Source organism: Equus przewalskii, chromosome 17, assembly GCF_037783145.1.
Source record: "Equus przewalskii isolate Varuska chromosome 17, EquPr2, whole genome shotgun sequence".
Lineage (NCBI taxonomy): Eukaryota > Metazoa > Chordata > Mammalia > Perissodactyla > Equidae > Equus > Equus przewalskii.
This window is the reverse complement of record NC_091847.1, coordinates 68,264,780-68,286,465: the sequence shown is the minus strand read 5'-3', so window position 1 is coordinate 68,286,465 and position 21,686 is coordinate 68,264,780. Positions and strand designations below refer to the sequence as shown.

Here is a 21,686-nt window from a genome sequence, read left to right as displayed (position 1 = left end):
GTACAGAAAATTCTAACAGAATAGGTCCTTGAAAGTTCAGAGAAAAATTTGTTCAAATCTTGTTTGGACCCTTTGGCTCTGGGAAAAAATGACGTTGCACCAATTCTTTGAACGGTTTGTTCAGTTGTTTTCTGTGCTAGACTAAAACACAGCTAGCGTTTGTATTTAATGAGATGGTTTCTTATTTCAAAGTCTAGGTGCTGTAACTTTTAAAATATATTCAAAGGCTTCTTGGGCTCTCAAATAGAGGAGATGAATAGGAGTGAGGGAAGTCTTCCTTGCCTGTGTTGTTGGCATTTTAAGTTTTCTGAGTTTGGTAGCTTTTAGAATATGACACTTTGATGTTCACTTAGCTATTTGAAAAGGCAATTAGGAAATTCAAATTTTCAGCAAAGCGTGTTATTTAAATTTAATTATAATCCTCCTGTCTCAACTGATTATTAGAATAAAATATTCCTTAAAATATAAAGGGGGAAATACTTATTATTCTAATCTTCATATTCCCAACTTGTCTGTCTGTGGGAAGTGGAATTATTTGTAAGAGTGTTGGCTGAGTTAGGAACAGAAAAAGACTAGGAAAATTAAATTTTGGGTACATGACAATTAAGATGAGCAGTCATAGATAAGAATGTGATTTCAAATACTACTTCTTGCAAAGTAATTGTGTAAGTAAAACATTGCCCCTTAACAGAAAGATTAATTTTGTCCTTAGTTGTAATTTAGATTTATTCTAAAATATAGGGGCAATTTCTGCCAATCAGCATTAAAATCAGAGATAAAAAGTTTCAGAATGGTGTTACTAGTTACTATAGAAATACCTTTAAAAAGTGACAGTTTCTGCAAAAAATGAAAGGATGAAACTTTACTCCGCTGAAATTTCCACCTCCCTTCCCTTGACACTAAACTAGAAGATACTCCATCGAATTTCCGGACATATTTTGGAAAATCATAACCATCTTCTTAAGCGACAATGAATCTGGGATTTTCAAATGGCATTTCATTGTTGGAAAATAAATCTACTTCATAGTAAGTAAAACCTGATTCCATTAATTTGTTTAATCTCTAGAGGAGACACCACAAATATAAATTTTTAAAACAGCTTGTTAATAGTTCTTAGGATCTGGGATACTACCCAATTTTTGTTATATAAAGTGTCAAAAATTAGTGTATCTTATAGTAAGAAAAAACCAGTGGAAAAGAAAACTGCTAATTAAAGAAAGAAATGAGCAGCCAAAAAAATTATATTTTTATTTCCACACAATTTTTATCTAAAGAGTAGTTCTAATCTTTATAAAAATCATGGGTCCTTTTGATTCTCTCCCCAGAAAAATTCACCTGGATCTATGCATCCTAATTTTTGCATAAAATTTCAGAGGGCTCACAGTCCATCCATGGACTCCAGGCTGAAAATATTTGTTCTATTCAAATGAGCTAAAGGTGTGTTTGCACCTTCATCAGGGAAGATAAATGAGCCCAATTTTCTGAAGACAGAATGTTGTGACTGTATAAAAGCTAAATTCATTGTAATCTGCACTTTGTGATATTTCAGTTGATATATAATAGAGCAGTTAAAATGTCAACCTTCAGAGACCTGTGTGAGGCAGAAAATATTTAGACTTCTCATAAAACTACGGTTGCTAACAGTTGCTATAATTTGCCTTAGTTTAGTGGGAGTCTAGACAAAACAGCCATATCACAGGTTTTTAATGGACAGATTCCTTTCACACTGATATATACATTTTTTTTACTTTAATTCACTTACATAAAATGATCTGGCATATCATTCTGAGGGCAAAGCTATTGCTAGTGTAAGATCTGCTTCCCAGAAAGTACATAAATTTTTTATAGAGAACCATATGTTTCTTTTCTCCTTATATTAAAGTACCATGTGGCAATCTGAGAATGTGTGCTAATAGATAGTACTACATTTACTGGGTCTTCTATAGTCATCAGAAATTTTATCAAGTGTATCGTAATAAAAAAGTAAAGTTTTAAAATCAGTTAAGATACTTTTGAATGCAGCCTAGTCAGTATAATGTCTGATGTAGATTTTCTCATCTGGACTCTGGATTCTAGCCATATGATATTCTTTGTTATATGGTCTGAGGTAAAAATATAATCCTGACAAGTTCACAGAAATTACACCTGTGACACGCATAACATTCGACCAGAGCTCAACAGTCTAATTTTTAAAGTTTACTGTCCACACCTTCTTACTCTTCCATATCCCTTGCAGTGTCCTCTTCTCTAAATTCCTCAAGCCCATGGGTTCCTGAACCCTCTCGCCACTTCCTTTCCATGCAGTAGAAGAGGTCCCCACCAACCCTAATGCTGTCAATTGGTACCTGGATGAATGTGGATACATTACTTCAACTCTTTGAGAATCAGTCTGCTCTGTTGCAAAAAGGGTAAAATAATGCCAGGTTGTTAAGAAGATAAAATGAGACAATATATGGCAGAAAGTGCCTTGCACATATCAAGAGCTAGAACTGTGTTTCTGTTGGAAGAAACTGTCAGTCAATAAAACAGATGAATTAGAACTCATATTGGGTTATTTACATTTGAACAGAAACCTACTAAGACCAAAGAGATGGAGTTTCAGAAAGAAATGACTGAACTGCAGTACAGATTAAGGCCCTTCTCACTGTCCCTCAGATTATACCATGTTTGGCCGACTTTTCCAAAGGTCTACTCCAGAGATGGGCCTAAATAAATAACAGGTGAAATTTCATAAAAAATAGTTTAATAAAATATACAAATTTGGGGAACTTTTTCTCAGATTCAAATAATTTTTTTGACCTATCTATCGACAACATTCAAAGCTGCATCCTTTGAGAGATGGGAGAAATCATATTTGCAAAAATCTCAACTTATAAAAAACACAAGAAAATGGAACATATTTAACATATTGCATCAGGTTTTCAGGACTGACTTTTCAAAGAAGAAAGAGGTAACAATATAAAAGAGTTAAAAATGTACAGTCCTTGACAAATGTCACTCTATTACCAGCTAGTACGCTCACTCATCATGGCTGGGTCAACTTTGCTTTTCAAAATCTAAATTCTTACTCGTTTCATGCTAACAAAAGTACTTGTTTTTCCAGGAAACTCTGGAAGATATATGTGTTCAGGTAACATATGGACAAATGCATGTGAAATTAGTTACTTTCTGTAAACAACAGATTAAAGAATAAGAGCAAACCATGAAAAAGGCCTACAAGTTTTCCGTGAAATCTTATATAAAAAACTTCACCCAAGTACCTGAGTATTTTAAATCTGTCAAGGTATTAAATCCCACAGTGCTACGTCATAGATGGCATTATTTATTTCAGGTTTTACTATAATGAGGATGATGTAAAAAAATTAAAGAAAGGTACATTGAAACAGAAAATATATACGGTACATATATATTTACCTGCAAAATCTCTTTTCTAACACCTTTTCAGTCACTCTGTGAAATAGAAAAGGCAACAGCTCATGAGGCACATTTTCAATCATCTTGAAATGCCCTTTACCCTAGTAATTTACCTTCTAGCTCTGCATGCATTTTAAATGACTACTTTGCTAAAACGTGAAAGATGTTAAAAAGTGAAATGAACGTATCATGCACTAAAGCAGAATGTGAAGAGAAATTGAGGTCATTCAAATTATTGGTAAGAGGCTTATAACTCATAATGATGATCATGACAATGAAAAGATGGCAAGGAAACTGGCAAGCAACCATGGGCAAGTTGATCATATGAGAATGATGTCATTTCCTTGATTGGGCAGCACAGACCCTGTGGAAGCACTTCTCACTGCTATAAGTGACATTTCCCAATGTCAAGCCAGAACATAAACCAATCATAAATCATCAAAACAACAAGCGGTCGGTAATGGCAAATTGAGAAATATTACGAAAACTCATTGTTCCCAGATTTTTTTCTACATTGATCCTTTTTGGTCTCTAAGTACACAGCTCACATTTTCAGACTATTCTAATTTCCTGCATATGGTTTCTATACCTATTCAGATGAAATCTAATTTATCACGTCTACCCTAAATTATAGTGGAATTTCTACGTTTTCCCCCCTAAATTCTGCTGTTTCTATCTTTTCCTCAGTAGACTTACATAGTTTAATCTTATCACAGTAGTATTTGAGCTTAAAAGTTCTCTCTGCTTTTGTTGTGGACAATAAATTATAAAAATCATTGCAGGACACATTGCAAATAAGGATATTTTATGAATTTGAGTTAGAACAATTCTCATTGGAGTTCAAGCTACAGCATCAAAGAAGTACCCAGAAACATCTGCCTGAGATAAAATAACTCCAATAACTGTCATTGTACAGGCCAGTAAAATGAGGCTGAGAATGTTAAGTAGTTTTCCTAAGGTGTTAGAACAAAACACCAATAAAATCAGAAACAGAAAGTAGAGGAGGCATGAGGAACTTTCTTTCTGGATTTCCTGGCTTCGTCATTATTTTATTTGTCTCTTCTGGTGAATAAGCATGGCTTGTCTGACTACAAAATCATATAACCTGGCATCTCAGAAGTGTGTTTTGGATAAGAGAAGGCTCAGAGGTAAATTTGATGCTTAATCACAAAAACTAGGGGCTGGCCCCCTGGCCGAGTGGTTAAGTTCTCGGGCTCCGCTTCAGGGGCCCAGGGTTTCACCAGTTCGGATCCTGGGCGCAGACATGGCACCGCTCACCAGGCCATGTTGAGGCGGCATCCCACGTGCCAAAACTAGACGGACCCACAACTAAAAAGTATACAACTATCTACTGGGGGGATTTGGGGAGAAAAAGCAAAAAACAAAAAACAAGAAAAGATTGGAAAGTTGTTAGCTCAGGTGCCAGTCTTTAAAAAGAAAAGAAGTTATATTAACTAAGATTTTGGTGTACCATATTTTGATATTGTATTTCTAATTTGTTTGGGTTTAATTCATATGTATGCTATAGAATGTGATTACATATCTTTTGGAAAGCAAACCTTGGAAATAAATATATCAAATGGCAGCATTTACATAACTTATTTTGTGCTATATTTAAAAACAATAATTGTTATCATCACCACCTACCCCAAGTTTAGACTCTTAAATATATGATTTTTCTGTCCACTTTTTAGGAACAGTAACTATATTTCATTAATTTTTTTCTATGTAATGTACTTTCCGGTATGGAGAAAAATTGCTTAGTTTTTAATATGATTTAGTATAGCTTGAAGTTTTCAAAGAGTTCTGAGTGCTGAGATAAATGTGAAAATCTTTTCAAAAAGTATTCCTATGCCTTTCATGGGTTTGGCGAATGCTGTCCTATTTTCCTCCACTTTCCTTTAGCCAAGATCTCTGCATTTATATCCTTTAATACTTCTTTGTAAATCAGTACCTCAGTTCCTTAATCATATTTGAGAATCTTTTTGTAACTCCCTCCAATTCGTCTCTGTGTTTGAAAACAATATCAAAATCAAGTAGAAAAAAATTCTTGTATCATAAATCCAGGATAATTTTTCCATTTGTTGGATTGGTTTTTTCCATTGCCTTTAAAAAGTATAATATACTGCCCACTATGATTGCTTAGGTCTCTTTTGATACTTTTACTATCAGGGATTTCCATTTACTATCTATGAGTGTTTCCCAAAAGGTGATTTTATTTCTGCCCTAAGTCTAATAATTTTAACTGCACTTTATATTGCTATCTGCCTATTTCTTAGTTTAGTAGTATTGCAGATTTTTTACTCTGATTATTCTTTCTAGTCTCTCTGCTCTTAAAGTGAAAAGCAATTTTTAAAATCCTATACACACTACTTTTTTAATCAATTGGAAAAGATTTTTTCTCAAAGCATATTACTATTTTTCGTGGGATTCTTTAAGTAATATTACTGAGAAATACGATTTGAACTTGTCCGGGCATCGTTCTGAGTGAAGGAGTTCCTGAAGGCAAATGAAAACACTGGATGACTTTTGGATGACTTCACTGGTCCTCTGACTCTTACTAAATTCAATTTAACATAGATAAGAGAAAGAGAAAAAAACACTTCATACATATCATTTAGCTTTTCCTGCATAGCAAACACCCCCAAAACTGGTGACTTACAACAATAAACATTATGTCATGATCCCGTGGGTGAAAGGCTTGACCTGGGCTCAGCTGGGCCATCGTTTGCTCCTCTCGTCTTGGCTCCAATCTGCTGATAGATAGGCTGGTAGTTGCTTGGGCGTTGGGACAACTGGGCCACATGTACCCAACATCTAACACTCCACTGTGGACTTCACATCACGGTTGTGTTCCAAAAGCAACAAAAACGTTGGTGCACTAATGGCTGTCTTCCAGAAGCAATAAGAAAAAGCACACACCAATGAGCAAGCATTTCCCAAGTCTCTGCTTATGTCACATTCTCAAATGTCTCATCAGCCAAAGCAAGGCCAGATTGCATGATCAAGCAATTACATGATCAAGCCAAGGTTACAGTGAAGATTTAGACTCCACCTCTTGACAAAAGAGTGACAAAGTCACGTTATGAAGAGTTAAGTCATAATAAATGATAATCTATCAAACTCTCTTTTCCTGTAGCTTTCTCTTGTTTGCTTCCCCATATTCATCCCCATCCATTTAGGTGATACCTTTCATTAGTGATTCAGTGGAATTCTTCCTCAGACTCGTCTTTGAACATGAATTTTTTTAATTTATGAAAAGCTAAGAGAGTTCCTTAATTGGGAGTAACCCAATTAAGAAATTCTTTGTGTACACCAAAAGTACTCTGCTTGCAAAGATTGTCTGAAATTGTGGCCCTGAAAATGTTTTAAATATTTAATTCACGGCCTCCCAATAGGATCATCAAATCAGAGCACTGCTTTCTATTTTCATCACAGAGAGACTAAAACACAGTGATGCTCTTCATCCTTTAAACATAATTTTGACTTTCACGATTATGGTATTATTCTTATATGACTAGTTAATTGGGACTGATCACAACTATCACATATCAAAATCCAAAGGGAAGAAATAGAGAGTAACTGTCTGTCTTGGAAGGTTTGTCAAGTATTTAATTATAAACTGACATATCATATGAGGAGGTGGGGGTAAGGGATACGGCACAGAAGCAAAAGTCTAGAGAAAACCAGGCATCCAGATTAGGGAGACCCACATAAATAATATGGCTTTTACAATAAAAGAAAATGTAATTTCTTCTCAAAGAAGTAACTATATGGGATGCTTTTATCATATTTTTAAAAACTCATTTAAACAAACACATAAGGAAAAAATCTAAAGTGAAATTTTGAAAGCATTGTTATTAGATTAGGGTGTGACAGTTCGTTTTCCAGTGAAAATCATCTCACTGACTTGTTATAATAAAAATGCAGTAGGTTTATCTAAAGCTGTCTAAATATATAGAGACAAAATGGCCTATACACAATAGATAATACTGATAGCTATTGGGATAATCATTTGAAAGATTTTTCATATGCTTTTATCGCCCCCAGTTAAATTCTCTACCATTTACTATCAACTCAGGGAACAGAGAAAGAATGTGTTTATAGTATAAATCTTGGCAGTATTTACCTCAGGTATTAGTCAGAGTTCTCCAGAGAAACAGAACCAAGAGGATATACATATAGGAAGAGATTTATTATAAGAAATTGACTCATGCAATTATGGAAACTGAGATGTCCCACAATCTGTCGTCTGCAAACTGGAGACCTAGGAAAGCTGGTTGGTGTGATGTAGTCTGAGTCTGAAGGCCTGAGAGCCAAGAACATGAAGGACAAGGGAAGAGCCAGGTCACAGTCAAGCAATCAGGCAGGAAGGGCCAAATCCTTGCTTCCTTGGCCTCTTTGTTCTCTTCAAGCCCTTTATGGATTGGATGATGCCCACCATGCTGGGGAGGGCAAACTGGTTTATTGAGTCCACCAATTAAAATGCTAATTCCATCCAGAAATACCCTCACAGACACACCCAGAAGTATTGTTTGCCAAATATCTCTATGTTGTGATCCAATCAAATTGACATATAAAATTAACCATTACATCTCACTTTCACAAAGATCTCTTAGAAAGAATCCAAGGAGTGAGATATACGGATACTGTACAATTATTCATTTGTTAACACATTTTTCTTTTCTGTGCTCATCTGACTTCCAGAAGACTATTTCTGAGATTATGTAGCACAATGTCTTTCCTCAAAATAATTAAGTTCATGATAATACAAGTATAGAGTACAAATCGTAATATATTTCCTTATTTTTCCCATGATATAAAAATATTTTACATTACCGTGGGTGTGAATTCTTTCTGTAAAAATTTTATAAAGTGACTTCAATGCCGCTTTTATCTTGTCAGTGAATATACGATTCTAGCATCCTTATAAAAAATACAATCAATTGTACCCATTTTGAGGGTGTTTTAAACCACATATATTTCCTGAACTAAATACTTTTACAGTCCAGAATACTGACAGGCTAATTTAGAATTATCACTAATGTCCGTAGTCGTCCAAGAAGTTGTCAAATTTTTTTCCTAAAGTGTGTCAATAAACACTCCTAAAATTACGTAGATACATTCTTAAGTATGTAAGGAACTTGCACATGCAACTCATCAATTAAAGTGCATCCATACACAATTATAAAAGAATGGAAATGCATATCAATAGTAAATCACGAAACACAATGAATTCCTCTCTATTGTTATTGGAATACTACAAGCTCTTACTCCAGAAAGCCCTAGACAGTAGTGTGAGTATAACTTTCACATCAGAAGAGAATAATAGGACCACTTTTGATGTGATATATATTTTAACAGGGATTCAAAATGATGTTTATCACAGAGTCTTTACATCCTTAAGTACTTCATTCCTCCATGCTACTCATTAAAAATGTATTTCTTATGACCAGAAGCAATTTTAAATAACCTCACAAAACTAAGGTTGTGTGGTTCAGTGGCATAATTTTAATTGCCTTAATTCAGAGATAAGCCCTATTTCTCAGGAGGGTACTTGTTTCCATTACTTGATAGGAATGATAAATCTATTCTATTAATTTGTATCATTGCAAACAGCAATTCTATCAGATAATGTATCAACATATTATATGCTGTGCAACAAAATCCTGAAGGCAAAACAGAGTGAAAATCTTTATATAGCAGATTTTGTTGTTACACTGACTTTTACATTAATATGCAACTTTAATCTTTTTTATCCTCAAAACCCTTTGGCAAAACAGTAACTAAATCTCAATACCTTCACAAAGAAGGTTTCTATCTATCATATATAAAGAAAATAAGAATGAAATCAGAGTAACATATTTGAAATATAGAACTCTTGGCAGTGAAAGGAGATGCTTAGGAGAATAAGTTTCTGGTACTGTTAAAAGCTACATGTGAAATCATAAGGCATTGGGAAGAATCTTCAATAAGAATCTGTTTGAATCCTGTCTGCATAATAAAAATGTAAGTTCCAATAAAAGAGAAAGAATGTAAACAACTCTAGAAAATTTCAAGGAGAGAGAGGGTAAGCATTTTCGTCTAAAAAGAAAAGAGCACTGGAATATGGGAAAATGCAGATGTGACCTTCTGTTATGTAAGATCTTGGGTGACATCTTATGACTTTCCAAGGTGATGGCCACACCTCAAATACCTAAAGGACCAGCGAAAGGGCTTAAATGAATGAGTCCAGCCAGGTATAAGATGGAACGTGACAACTGGCTCAGAATCAACACACTAGAGATTTACGAGAACAAACTGGAAAAATAACCCCCTACAAGACAGAGGCAATTGTTACACCTCGAAAACTTGTACTCATTGTAGTCATATCTTCTGACTTGCCTAGGGAATTTTAAAATCTAGATTTTTATGTAAAATATCCTTTTACATTAAACATCCAACTTTTCAAATGTTGGTAAAAATTTACTGTGCGTAGCAATACAAAACAGACCTTATGGAGAACGGTCTTGACTTCTGATCTGCACGCTAAAAGTGGTGTGGGAATGATTCTATGTTTTACTATAAGAGTTTCAAGAATTTATTCTGATGGATTTTGGATAGCATACTGTCTGAAAGTTATCCAACTCTTTTGGCTATAAGAAGAGGTGTTGGTTCAACTAAAGTAGACACGTCAGGTCCTTTGTGGTCTCCAAAGTAAATTTAGTTAGTGATTGTGTGTATGTGTGAGTGGTGATAGAGAAGAAAAATAGTTTGGGAATTATACATATTTCTTTTATAAATATGCTTATTTGTTGAATTCCTGGTGATAGTCATGATTCTGGGTTTTTTTTTTTAGAGAATCAGCAGTAGACAAGAGGGGCTGGCCCCATGGCCGAGTGGTTAAGTTCCCAGGCTCTGCTGCGGCGGCCCAGGGTTTCACCGGTTCGGATCCTGGGCGCAGACATGGCACCACTCATCAGACCACGTTGAGGCGGCGTCCCACATGCCACAACTAGAAGGACCTGCAACTAAGATACACAACTATGTACCAGGGGGATTTGGGGAGATAAAGCAGGAAAGAAAAAAAAAAAGCTTGGCAACAGTTGTTAGCTCAGGTGCCAATCTCTAAAAAAAAAAAAAAAAAAAAAGACAAGAAATCACAATTCCTCGGAAATATCAATAAGCAATACAATATTACCTGTTCTAATGAAACAGGGCAGAATTGCACTTAAAATAGGTGACTGGGGACAAGTTGATGATGCTTTTTTCTTCTTGGGATTAATATTCTAGAAAACTTTATTCTATTTGAAAAACAACAAAATATAGTTTCCTGGAGAGAACTGTACTGCATTCTTTATAATCTATGAAACTCAGACATGGTTGGACTCCCATGGTGAGTTGTTATTCAGAACTCTGCCTGATGCCAAGTCAATATTCAATGAAGACATCTACACAAAAGGTAGGGATATGTGTTAGCTGATATTCACTGAAAGTGAAGCTCCATCAAAGCAGAGATCCGTTCCGTCAAGCCACTGCCTTAGCTCCTGCATCCTGACAGAACTGCAGAATCCTCTTATAGACTGTCATAATGACACCTCAATCATGCTTCTTATTGGAAGATAAAATTGACATTTATAGCTTATAGTTAGGGTCCTAAATGACACTAACTAATAAGATTTGCAGTATTATATTTAACAGGAATTAAATAGTTTTTAATATTCTTGCTACCCATACTAGAGGATAGAAAGCTCTTGCCAACAGAATATGTTTTATTCATATTTTATTCTAGCAGTGTCTCCCCAGCACAGTGGCCGCAAGGTTGTGTATGTTCAGATGTGTGTAGATGGAACAAAGGGATGAGCCTGACTGAAGGACTAAGTCAGCAGAATCCAGGATACACCAATGCTCAATATCTTTAAATCATTCCAGACACTCCCATCCTTTATCAGACTTCAGGGTGTTACAGCCTGATGCTGTTTAGAGATTCTGCAGGAAGAGTCCGTTATGCAACATAAAATGTTCAGAATGCATTCCAGATTTTGTCTGTCATAGCAGTTCACATTTTCCTTGAGGAGGTTGTTTTTGTTTGTTTTTATTTTCATTTTTGTTGTCATCAGCCAGGGAAGCTGAGAAATTCAATTATAGTTAGAGGGCCCATAATAACAGAATAACTAAGTGAGTAATGAAGTATGCCCCATGGAGGAGAGAACTGGAAACCTCCTAACTCTCCTCTCGGCATCATGAGGCCATCAACATCTGAGTATTTGGGGAGAGAAAAGCAAAACAACAACAACAAAAAGGGAAGCAAAATTAAAAAGCAGTGACAACAACAAAGATAGAACAAAAAACCTGAGAAACTAACAAAATATTGCCAAGGTGAATATTATATGTAAATTATAAGCACTGTATCATTTTAAAACATATCTTAGTGGGAGGGATTGTATTTGTCATTAGTTACGAAAATGAATGATATTTGGAGACAAAGCTGTTTGTGACATAGATTTAGGAAGGAGAATTACAGGGGAGCAATTTTCTGCCAATGACTAGTTGAACAATTTCACCCACATTTTTGCTCCAATGGTTTATAAACCAATAGATCTGTCCTTGGAAGGGCACAATCCCCCCGACTTTGCTCATTTAACTAATACTTCTAAATTTTAGAAGGCTGATGTAGAGAACCTTGTTTACCCAATTATCAAAATTCTTTTCTTTGAGTTGGAGCTTTATTCTTACAGAATTTCTCATAACTTGGGATTATTGTTATTATTTTTTTTCTCTGTAACTGCCACTCTGGACCTCTTTATCCAAAACCTTGCAGGGCTATAGACTCATCATATTCATTCCTAATGATAATTGCTGCATTGTACTTCCTCATATTGAGAAACTAGAAAGATCCCACAACATTTCATAGTATTTATTGACCTGTCATTAGCCTTTGAATCAGTTGGCAAAAGCACATGTAGAAAAGCCCTTCTGATGATACCTCGGTATCCTTATCATAGTATCACATAATGCCTGGATGCTACAAATTAAAGCCCAACAGAGAAAACTGTACCTTTATGTGTCCTAAAGAAGGATAAAAGCTTTTTTTTTTTTTTTAACTTAAAAATCAATAGCTCTATAGAGATTTACAATGAACAGGACAAAGGCAAGGCCTACATTCTTTCGGGTACCCTGGATGGATAATAACAAAATCAGTTTTCAAGTGAATTGGAGGTATCTGGAGAACATTGAATCTCTCTCTCAAAACCCAGAATAATACAATTCTGATTTTTAAAACCCCTCAAACTCAAGCTCATACCTTTCAAGTTTTATGCTGAAGAATCTGTGCACTTAAATAAAACATGTGTTTAAACACATTTGAATGCATTTGAGCAGATTAAATGCTGTTGCTTGAGGAAGACTTGGTCCTGCCCAAAGAAATTCTGATGGCCGACCCCAGTGGAGAAGTACATGGGCCACATAATTATGTCAGACCCTTTGAATTCTAAAACAAAGTGTCAAGCTTGCCACTACATTCCTGATATTTAGATACATCCAGTATAAATAATATAGAATTTTATTTGCATTTCAGGACCAAACCATAATAGGTTCATTTTAAATTATTTACCTTCTAGTTCCCAACCAAAGAGGTAATGACACACTTGACAGTTAAAGAAAACATGCTAATTATTCATTCACCAGCTGTTCCAACACCCACTCTTAACCTTTCAACCTTAAATTAAAAAAAAATGTCATCTGAAAACTACCTGGATTATATATTATACAAATCTACCATATAAGAACTTTATAGTATATGAAAACTGTCTTCAAAAAATAAAAATATAGCATTCTACCTTTAAGGGGATGCCTTAAAAATAGCAATATAAATGTCTGATCTTTTCGAAAAGTACTATTGAAGCAACTTTCCAATAAACTGTATAATGTCATATATATATAGATTCATCAAATGAAAACCCTTATGATTTGCATCAGAGTTTTCTGCATTGTATTTTTCTGATCCACTTCTGTAAATTAATAATGAGGGTGACATAACACATCATATTCCCTTGTGTGCCTCAATTTCCAGGAGGCCCAAAGCTTTGATTTATATTCAGATGAGTAGTCAAGTCTTAGCCTGTCTCTGACTTATTACCTGGCTCTTATTCTTTTTTCTTGTTTTAACTATATGTAATAAATTTGTGACTTTTGGGAAAATTTACTTTAATTGTTTAGGGAGTGAAAAAGAAGAATAAAGCAACCTATAGACAAACCTCATGTGCCCGGAAATGACCGTAGTTTTAACATAATGTGAACACTGGACATGGCTATATCAATAGAAGGTAAAACTGCATTCCAAAATATTTTATCAAGACTATTTGTGAATTGTCTTGAGTTATTTAAAATTTAAAAGTAGGTAAATTCAACAATCACTTATTGAATACTCATTATGTGGAAATTACTGTGTAAGACAGTTTGGTAAAGAGCCCAGAATCAGAAATGAGGAAAAGTAGTTTCCATTCTGACCCCACCAGCTCTTTGGCTTGGGAGAAATGAATTCTTGAGGCTTGGGTCAACCAGTTGTAGAAGGTGGGGCCCTAAGTTCCCTGTTAGGTCAAAAGGTTTATCATTGAGACATAACTTTTGTTTTTTGTAGGCTTATAAAGATGATTAAGACATAGATACCAATCACTGTTACATGAAGCAAAACTTGTTTTAATTCTTAAAATAAAAAATTTAAATAATAAAAGATTTTGGCACACAACACTCCTTACCTAATAATTTTGACTCGGGAGTTCTTTCGGTAAGGGATTTACCTGCATTTTCAAAGATAGTTAGAATTTCAATGAAAGAATATGCAAGGGAGGGCGTTACGTGAAGAATAAATGACATGACACTGAGTACAGGGTAGCAAAAGTTACTTAACATATTTGCAGGATTATAATAAGAAATGCAAAGTCCTAAGCTCTGAACACATTAAATTGCCTCCAAATTCTAATCAAAAATAAAATAAAATACTAACCTTAAAATAAAGCTAAAAATGTCCAAAAAATTCTTGGAATAAACCTGATGCCTCTTTTCAAGTGTATGATTATTATGTGCTGTGATGGTGTCCTAAACAAATGCTTAGTTTGAATATTTGATAATTCAGAACTGCATATTTGTGAAGCAATGACCACATAGTTGAAGCTGCTGGATGAATATTATAAATATACATTACGGATCTCACATAGATAAGATTCCACTTATTATGACAAGGAAGTGGACCAAAAGCTTCAGGGAAAGAAATAGACACACAGAATTAGAAATTGATGTCCAAAGCATCCTTACATCAGAAGCGTTCCACTCTCAGAAGCTATTGATTTATTTTTCAAAGCTCTGGTAGATTAAAAGTGTCACTGTCTCTGAATTCACCCATTAAAACATTTCACATTTGAGTTTGGAAATGTACCATTTGAACAGAGGGGAAAAACTGGAAGAAATATATACATTTAATTCAATAACTTGCCCTTAATTTTGTTGTATAATCAATTGTGCTTATATTAAAACAATGCTTAGGGGCTGGCCGGGTGGCTCAGTGGTTAAGTTCACACATTCCGCTTCTCGGTGGCCCAGGGTTTGCCAGTTCGGATCCCAAGTGGGGACATGGCACCGCTTGGCAAAAGCCATGCTGTGGTAGGCATCCCACGTATAAAGTAGAGGAAGATGAGCATGGATGTTAGCTCAGGGCCAGTCTTTCTCAACAAAGAGAGGAGGATTGGCAGTAGTGAGCTCAGGGCTAATCTTCCTCAGGGGAAAAAAAAAATGCAATGCTTAAGTAAGACCCTAATGATGGCAAATACATTATAAGTCACTAAAGCAGAAGTCCTAATCATTTCCTGAGATTAATCAATCCATTGTTTCTTATTGGGATGCTGATGTCATGTTAAATGTGAACTTATTCATATTTAGCTACAGTTGATGATTAATGCTGCTGCAACTGGCTTACACACTTATGGTCTGCTGTCCTTCAGTGCATTAAGAATTTCCTTGTTCCTTTAGAAAACAACAATGGTTCTTGCAGTGCTTTTCTAGAAGTCCATGTGTGATGGCTTATTTCAAAGGCATCTTCACGATGTGAATTCAAATATAGGATGCACTCGTATAAAAACAGCAAGAAAAACTTCATTCTTTATTCATATGAAGTATCTGCATTTATTTATCACTAATTTTGATAAGCACTTCTTGAATGTCTATACCATTTATCTGGGCTATAAGACAAAAAGGGAGAAACTGTCTGCACAAAGCTTATGAGCAATTGAGAAAAAGTAATATTTTTTTAAGCTTTCACTCATTATTCATTTAATACATGGCTCTAGTGTTGGTACATACAACTATGTGATTCAATTAAAATTTGTTGAATGGGTAGATACATAAACAGATGAAGGAACAAATAATATTATTTGAGTAGATATTATGACCCTAGCATTATGCTAATCTTTGATGATAAAATGTGACTCACCTGAGCCCTTCCTTTGAGATGCTTGCACTTACTGCAGGGAGCATGAACATAAGCAAGCATTTTCAGTACAACTTGATAAGCATTATAAATGAGTTGACATGGGAGCCCTGAGCACACTTAGCTCCATCTAAAGGAGGACAAGCTGAGTAGCAAAGACATAGTGAGAAAAAAATCACTAAGATGAATCTTGAAACATCAGTGGAAGAAGGCTGAAGTGAGGAAAACATGATCCAAGTAGAGGAAAAGCAGGAACAAAGGTGGTAGGCAGTGTACATTAACGGAAAGTACCAAATAGCTTAGTACTGTGGGAGTTGAAGGAAGGACGATAAACTTTCAGGAAAATATAATGAGCTATGATTTACCCAACTGTAACATCTCCAATAAGGGATGGCTTCCATTTCAGTTGAGTTTAAGGAATTTATAAAAAGTTAGGAATAGAGATAAAAGTATTTGTAATCACGCATAATCCCAACATGAAAAATTAATCTCTATTAGCATTTTGACATACTTTCAGTGTTTTGTGAGGCATAATATGTTCATATTATGAGTATCTTTGGACATATGTATAAATGTACATATACAAATATTTTTTACCTATTTTGAAGCAAAACTATATATAGTTTATCATTCTGCTTATCTTACAAAATTAAACAGCATCTAGTTTCATTAAATACTATTCAAAACAAATTTTTAATGGCTGCATGAACTTCTATATGTGGAAAGATTATTTATTTTAATAACATTTGTTTTTTAAAAATAAAATGTGTTTTAGAAAAGTTACCAAATATAGTTATAATAATTTCCTGTAGAGTGTGTGAGAGGTCAACAATAAAACTTTCTGACTTTCAGCCCGAGTCTTCTTTGAAGTCTTTAATATGAACCATCAAGGCATAAAGTTAAGGTCACAGAGCTGTTGTCCTTATATCCCAGAGTGGAGGTAAGGAGAGGACACACTCTCACATTGTACTGTAGCTGGCATTATTTATTTCAGAAAAATATTGAGCATTCTCCAGAACCAGAAAATTAATAAGACAAAAATTACTCGGTTTCTGAATCTGCTAAAGTGGACTCACTTGGTTTTTCTAAGACCAGGTAAGATTTGGAGACAATTTTTACAATATGCATCCTTGCTAGTGGAAGATTATGCCAAGGAATTAGGGAAGAGGGCTATGTGTATCAGAGTGCAGTATTTAATGTTAATTTTATTTCCTTTATGTTAGTTCTCCTGACTTGCTGTGGCTGCTGGCTGAACTATTCTACAGGCGCTAAGAGGGGTTGTCTTCTAAAACCAAGCTTATTTCCTGACTCATCTCTTACTGCTACTCTCCAATACTATAGAGAGAGCAGGGGATATCCTATCATATTTTATTTTACTGAAGGTTCAAACAAGTATAAGGCAAAATATTGATGTGTGAAATATTTGTTTCTGCTAGCTTTTTGAGAATGGAAAAATCACATTCATTTCATAAATATAATTTCTGACTGCAAAAATCTTAATTTAACATTATGGTCAGTTAAGCAAAGTCTTTTCAGAGGAAAGGAAGATGGTAGACCCTAACCTCCCTCTCTGGCATTTTATCAGTTAGCATTTGCTGCATTAAAAATCACTCCAAACACTTAACCGCTTAAAACAATAGCCATTTCATTAGCTCATGATACTGTGGGTCATCTGGGCAGCTTTGTTCTGGTCCAGGCTCAGCTGGTGTCAATTCTACTTACTCATGAATACGCCATCAACTGTGAATCAGGAGAAAGGTGTGCTGATCTTGGCTGGGCTCTCTCACTTCTCCGAGACCTTGGCTGCAGCAAATGTGCTGACTCTGCCCTCCGCTGTGCCTCTCAACCTACAGCGAGCTAATCTGGGCTTGCTATTTACATAGTAGCTGAGGAGGGTGTCATGAGAACAGGCCATCCACAGGCCCAGCCAAACTTTTACGGATAGGAAAATAGACTCTACCTTTTGATGTGAGGGGCTACACAGTAACATGGCAATGTGTTGATGGGGGGGCATTTTTGCTATTTGCCAGTAGCAACGAATCATATCCATATTTTATATAAGTATCACTGTTAATTCTTTTTTTTAAATTGCAGTCACATTGGATTATAACATTATATAGCTTTCGGATGTACATCATAATATATTTTGAATTCTGTCTAGATTACTATTAATTCTTAAGGACAATAACCATTTTTAAAATTTCTCTTTTGTCCAATTACCATGATCAATGCCCTGTATATTGCAGGCATTCTTTTTGATGAGGACAATATAATAACTTATACAGTTAATGTATTTCCTTTCGAAAGAAAGAGTGTGAACCATTTGGACTACTATTGCATAACCAGCAGCCTATCTCGTATATCTCCTTTATACAGTGCACTAGAGAGGATCACAGATATAACTAATCCATTGTTTTTACCTCTCAGGGTAGAGTCAGTTATAGAGACATTATCCATAAGGAAGACATAGAAGTAACTTATCACCAAGGAGTCCAGAGTTTCACCAATTAAGCTTGGGTAACTCCACCAATGGCAACCACCTTTACAAATGTGTCTGAAGCTATTCTGCTAATGGCTTCTCGCTTTCCCCTCTTCTAATTCTTGCCTGTTGTCTGTATATAAACCTAAATGCTTCCTTCTTGGTAATATCGTTTTCTGTCTCTTGTAATCACTCATATTCCCAACATGGAAAAATAATCTTTATTAGCATTTTGACACACTTTCAGTGTTTCGTGAGGTATATGTTCATATTATGAGTATCTCTGGATGTATGCATAAATGTACATATACGAATATTTTTTTACCTATTTTGAAGCATACTATTATTTTATTTGATGCTATCTTTCCTTTATTTCCTTGATTTATTTTATTTTTACTTATTTCATTTTAAGTCTAATTGTTTTACAAATAAAAAGTGAAAGACCTTTAAGAAGAAAAAAAGTTACGTTTTGAAATTAAACTATACACACTGAAAATAGGTGACACAAATCTCTGAAGCTCTTGAAAATTTCCATATTCAGAAGCTCCAGAAAGTATCCAGCTGACTCTCCATTCTCCTCTGATGAAGGCTCCCTTCCCTCAGGCAGAGAATCAGAGCCAATTAACATTTATAATTCAGTTTCTCTTAAATGCATACAAGTGTTACAGCCCATTTTCCCATTTTTCATAGGGATTATATATGAGTTTTTGGAAAGCTTGGTAAACTATTATTTTATAGCATTGTTTCTAAAAGATTAATATATTCACATTTCCAATCATGATATCTACAGCTGAACATTTAATCTACAATTGGGTTTTAATTTGGGGGCTTACAATAGCAAATACATCTTTCATTCTAAGTATTATTAAGTTTTTCTTGGCATTACAATCTAGTGCCTTCAAAGGTTAAATAATCACTGGCAAGAGACATTGGCAAATGAGATGGTGAAAATCTTTTTCCCTGACATTTAGATATAACAAGCAAAACTCAGTTTCAGTAATCGTGATTCATTTAATACCATATTTAGAAGATTGATACTTAGTGGTTTGTCAACTGACATTTGCAAGCAGTCCAAAAGTTTTCTTTCCCTTTTTTTAGCTCCAGGTTGAAGAAATCAAATTTAATTAAGATGAAACAACAAGAATGTAAAATAGGAAAATAATTTACTGATAATTGAGAAAAATATGTTTCCATGGGATAATTTGGATTTTTGTAGGCAGCTAAGTTTTGTAATAAATATATTAGTTGAACTTACTGCTGTCAAATTTTTTTGCTACAACATATATGTTGCCTAAATTACTATAGACATCCGTGAAAAATTTTCAAACAAAATATTATGGTAGTTTACTTGGTACAATATTTATTGTTGTTTTTGTGGTTGTTATTCAATTCTACTGAATAGAACAAGATGGTAGAAGAGAAGTAAAAATAAAGTACTGGTTCTGACCCTGGCATCAAATAGCTATGAGCTTTTAGCTGAGATTTTAGAGAAATTTCTATCACATAAGAATGTTCTGAATCATGTGAGAAAACTATCTATTATAGATGGTGAATACTCAAGGTATGAGATAAATAATATTAGGCTATACTCTCAGTGCTCATCACTGTCAGTGAGTTTTCCCCTTTTCTATGACTTTAGGCAAACTTTTTAAGTCTGGTCAATTGTCTCACATATGTGTCATTGGCAGTTACAGGGAAAACGACAAGAAATGTTAGGTTTAAGGAAATCTGTGACCACTACAGGAGAAATATAAAAGTATTTTGTATTGAAAATTGATATTTATAGTTACTATATTTTTTCTTTTTGTCAGTATATGACATATTTTCAATTACAAATCCTGGCAATATATTATTCCTGAATATACCTCATTGCCTCTGCTCCCTGCATGCATTTTAATGCTGCCCCCCCCCGCTTTTTTTTTTTTGGTTAGGAAGATTGGCCCTGAACTACCATCTGTTGCCAAACTTCCCCTTTTTTCTTGAGGAAGATTGTCACTGAGGTAACATCTATCCCAATCTTCCTCTATTTTATTTAAGGGATGCTACCACCACCTGGATTGATGAGTAGTGTACAGGTCTGCTCCCAGGATCCGAACCTGTGAACCGTGGGGCTGCAGAAGCAGAGCATATGAACTTAACCACTACACCACTGGGCCAGCCCCCCCCCCCCCGTTGCATTTTTAGCAACTTTAATCTGATAACAACTTCCACATTTGAAGGAAATATTACCATGGGGATTATTGTCTCTTAGTCATAAAATTTTTCTAAAACATTTCTACAAAATGGCCAGAATGCTGTATCTGTTTTCTGATGTTACTTCCCAGTATTTCACAGTTGTCTCCTCTTTCTCTAGGTGCAGAATTCTCACTCTGGTGAAGACTGACAGGATCATCTACTAAATACAAAGGAGTTAAAATTCTCAGAAAGAAAAATGGAATTTTTTTGGAATTCAGCTAGAGACATGGATTTGGAAAGAGAAAGAAAAAATTAGTCTTTGTTTGTTTGTAATGGCCAGTTGATAAGAGAAAAGTGATCCTAGAAATTATAGTCCCTGCTACTCAGTCCTGGAGCCACTGAGGGAAAAATACAACCGAAACTTTCAATACCTAATGAATTTTCTCCAACTTACGTGAGTGCGTGTATAACGGCATTAAGATTTACACTTGGAATGTCCCCTTACATATTTAATTCTAATTAGTTCAAATACGTTCACTTCAGCAAACATTAATTGAGGGATTCTGAATTTCTAGGCACTGATTTGAGGATTTTAAGTTAAAAAATAATTTTGTTGCTACTCTCAAAACTTCCCATCTCTTCAGGTGAGCCAGACCCCAGAGCAACGCCAACAAAGTAAGAAAAAAAAATGAAAGTCGCCTTTGAATTGGACAGGTGGATATACACAAGAAGTGTACTTCACAAGTATATTTCAGAAAGAAAAAAGTTTTCTGAAACAAAGGCACATGAGTGTGAGGTTCCATGGCATATTGAGAGACGAATAAACAGTCAGGAAGGCCAGTGTTGCAGACAATTAACAGGGGAAAGACCATCCAAAATATACATCTGGAAATATAGAGTGGTGTAACCTTGTACACCATGGTGAGAGTTTTTAATTTATTCTATATTTAATGGAAAAGCATAAAAGTCTTGTAAAATGGGGATTAGATAACTATGACTGAGTTTAGAAAAAAATTTTACAGGTCACCTTGATACAATACAGAAAAATGAATTTTAAACAGAGATATGAGCTAAGAACGCCACTCAGGAGGCTATTGCAATAGCCAAAATGAGATATTACTGGATCAGGGGCATCAATAAGTCTCATCCAGAAAAATG

The 21,686-nt window shown here is 34.9% G+C and overlaps 1 long non-coding RNA gene across 2 annotated transcripts in view; it reads left to right on the top strand.

The window, feature by feature from the left end:
- The window catches only part of LOC139076840 (uncharacterized), a 46,081-nt gene extending 25,100 nt beyond the window's left edge, over nt 1-20,981 (top strand). Inside the window, exons 3-4 of one of the 2 annotated variants that reach the window (XR_011528837.1) lie at nt 16,727-16,814; nt 20,707-20,963. This is a non-coding gene — a long non-coding RNA (uncharacterized lncRNA). Of the gene's footprint in view, nt 1-16,726; nt 16,815-20,706 lie in introns of both variants that reach the window. The other variant, XR_011528838.1, reaches the window with a different exon arrangement.
- The last annotated feature ends 705 nt before the right edge of the window (nt 20,982-21,686 follow it).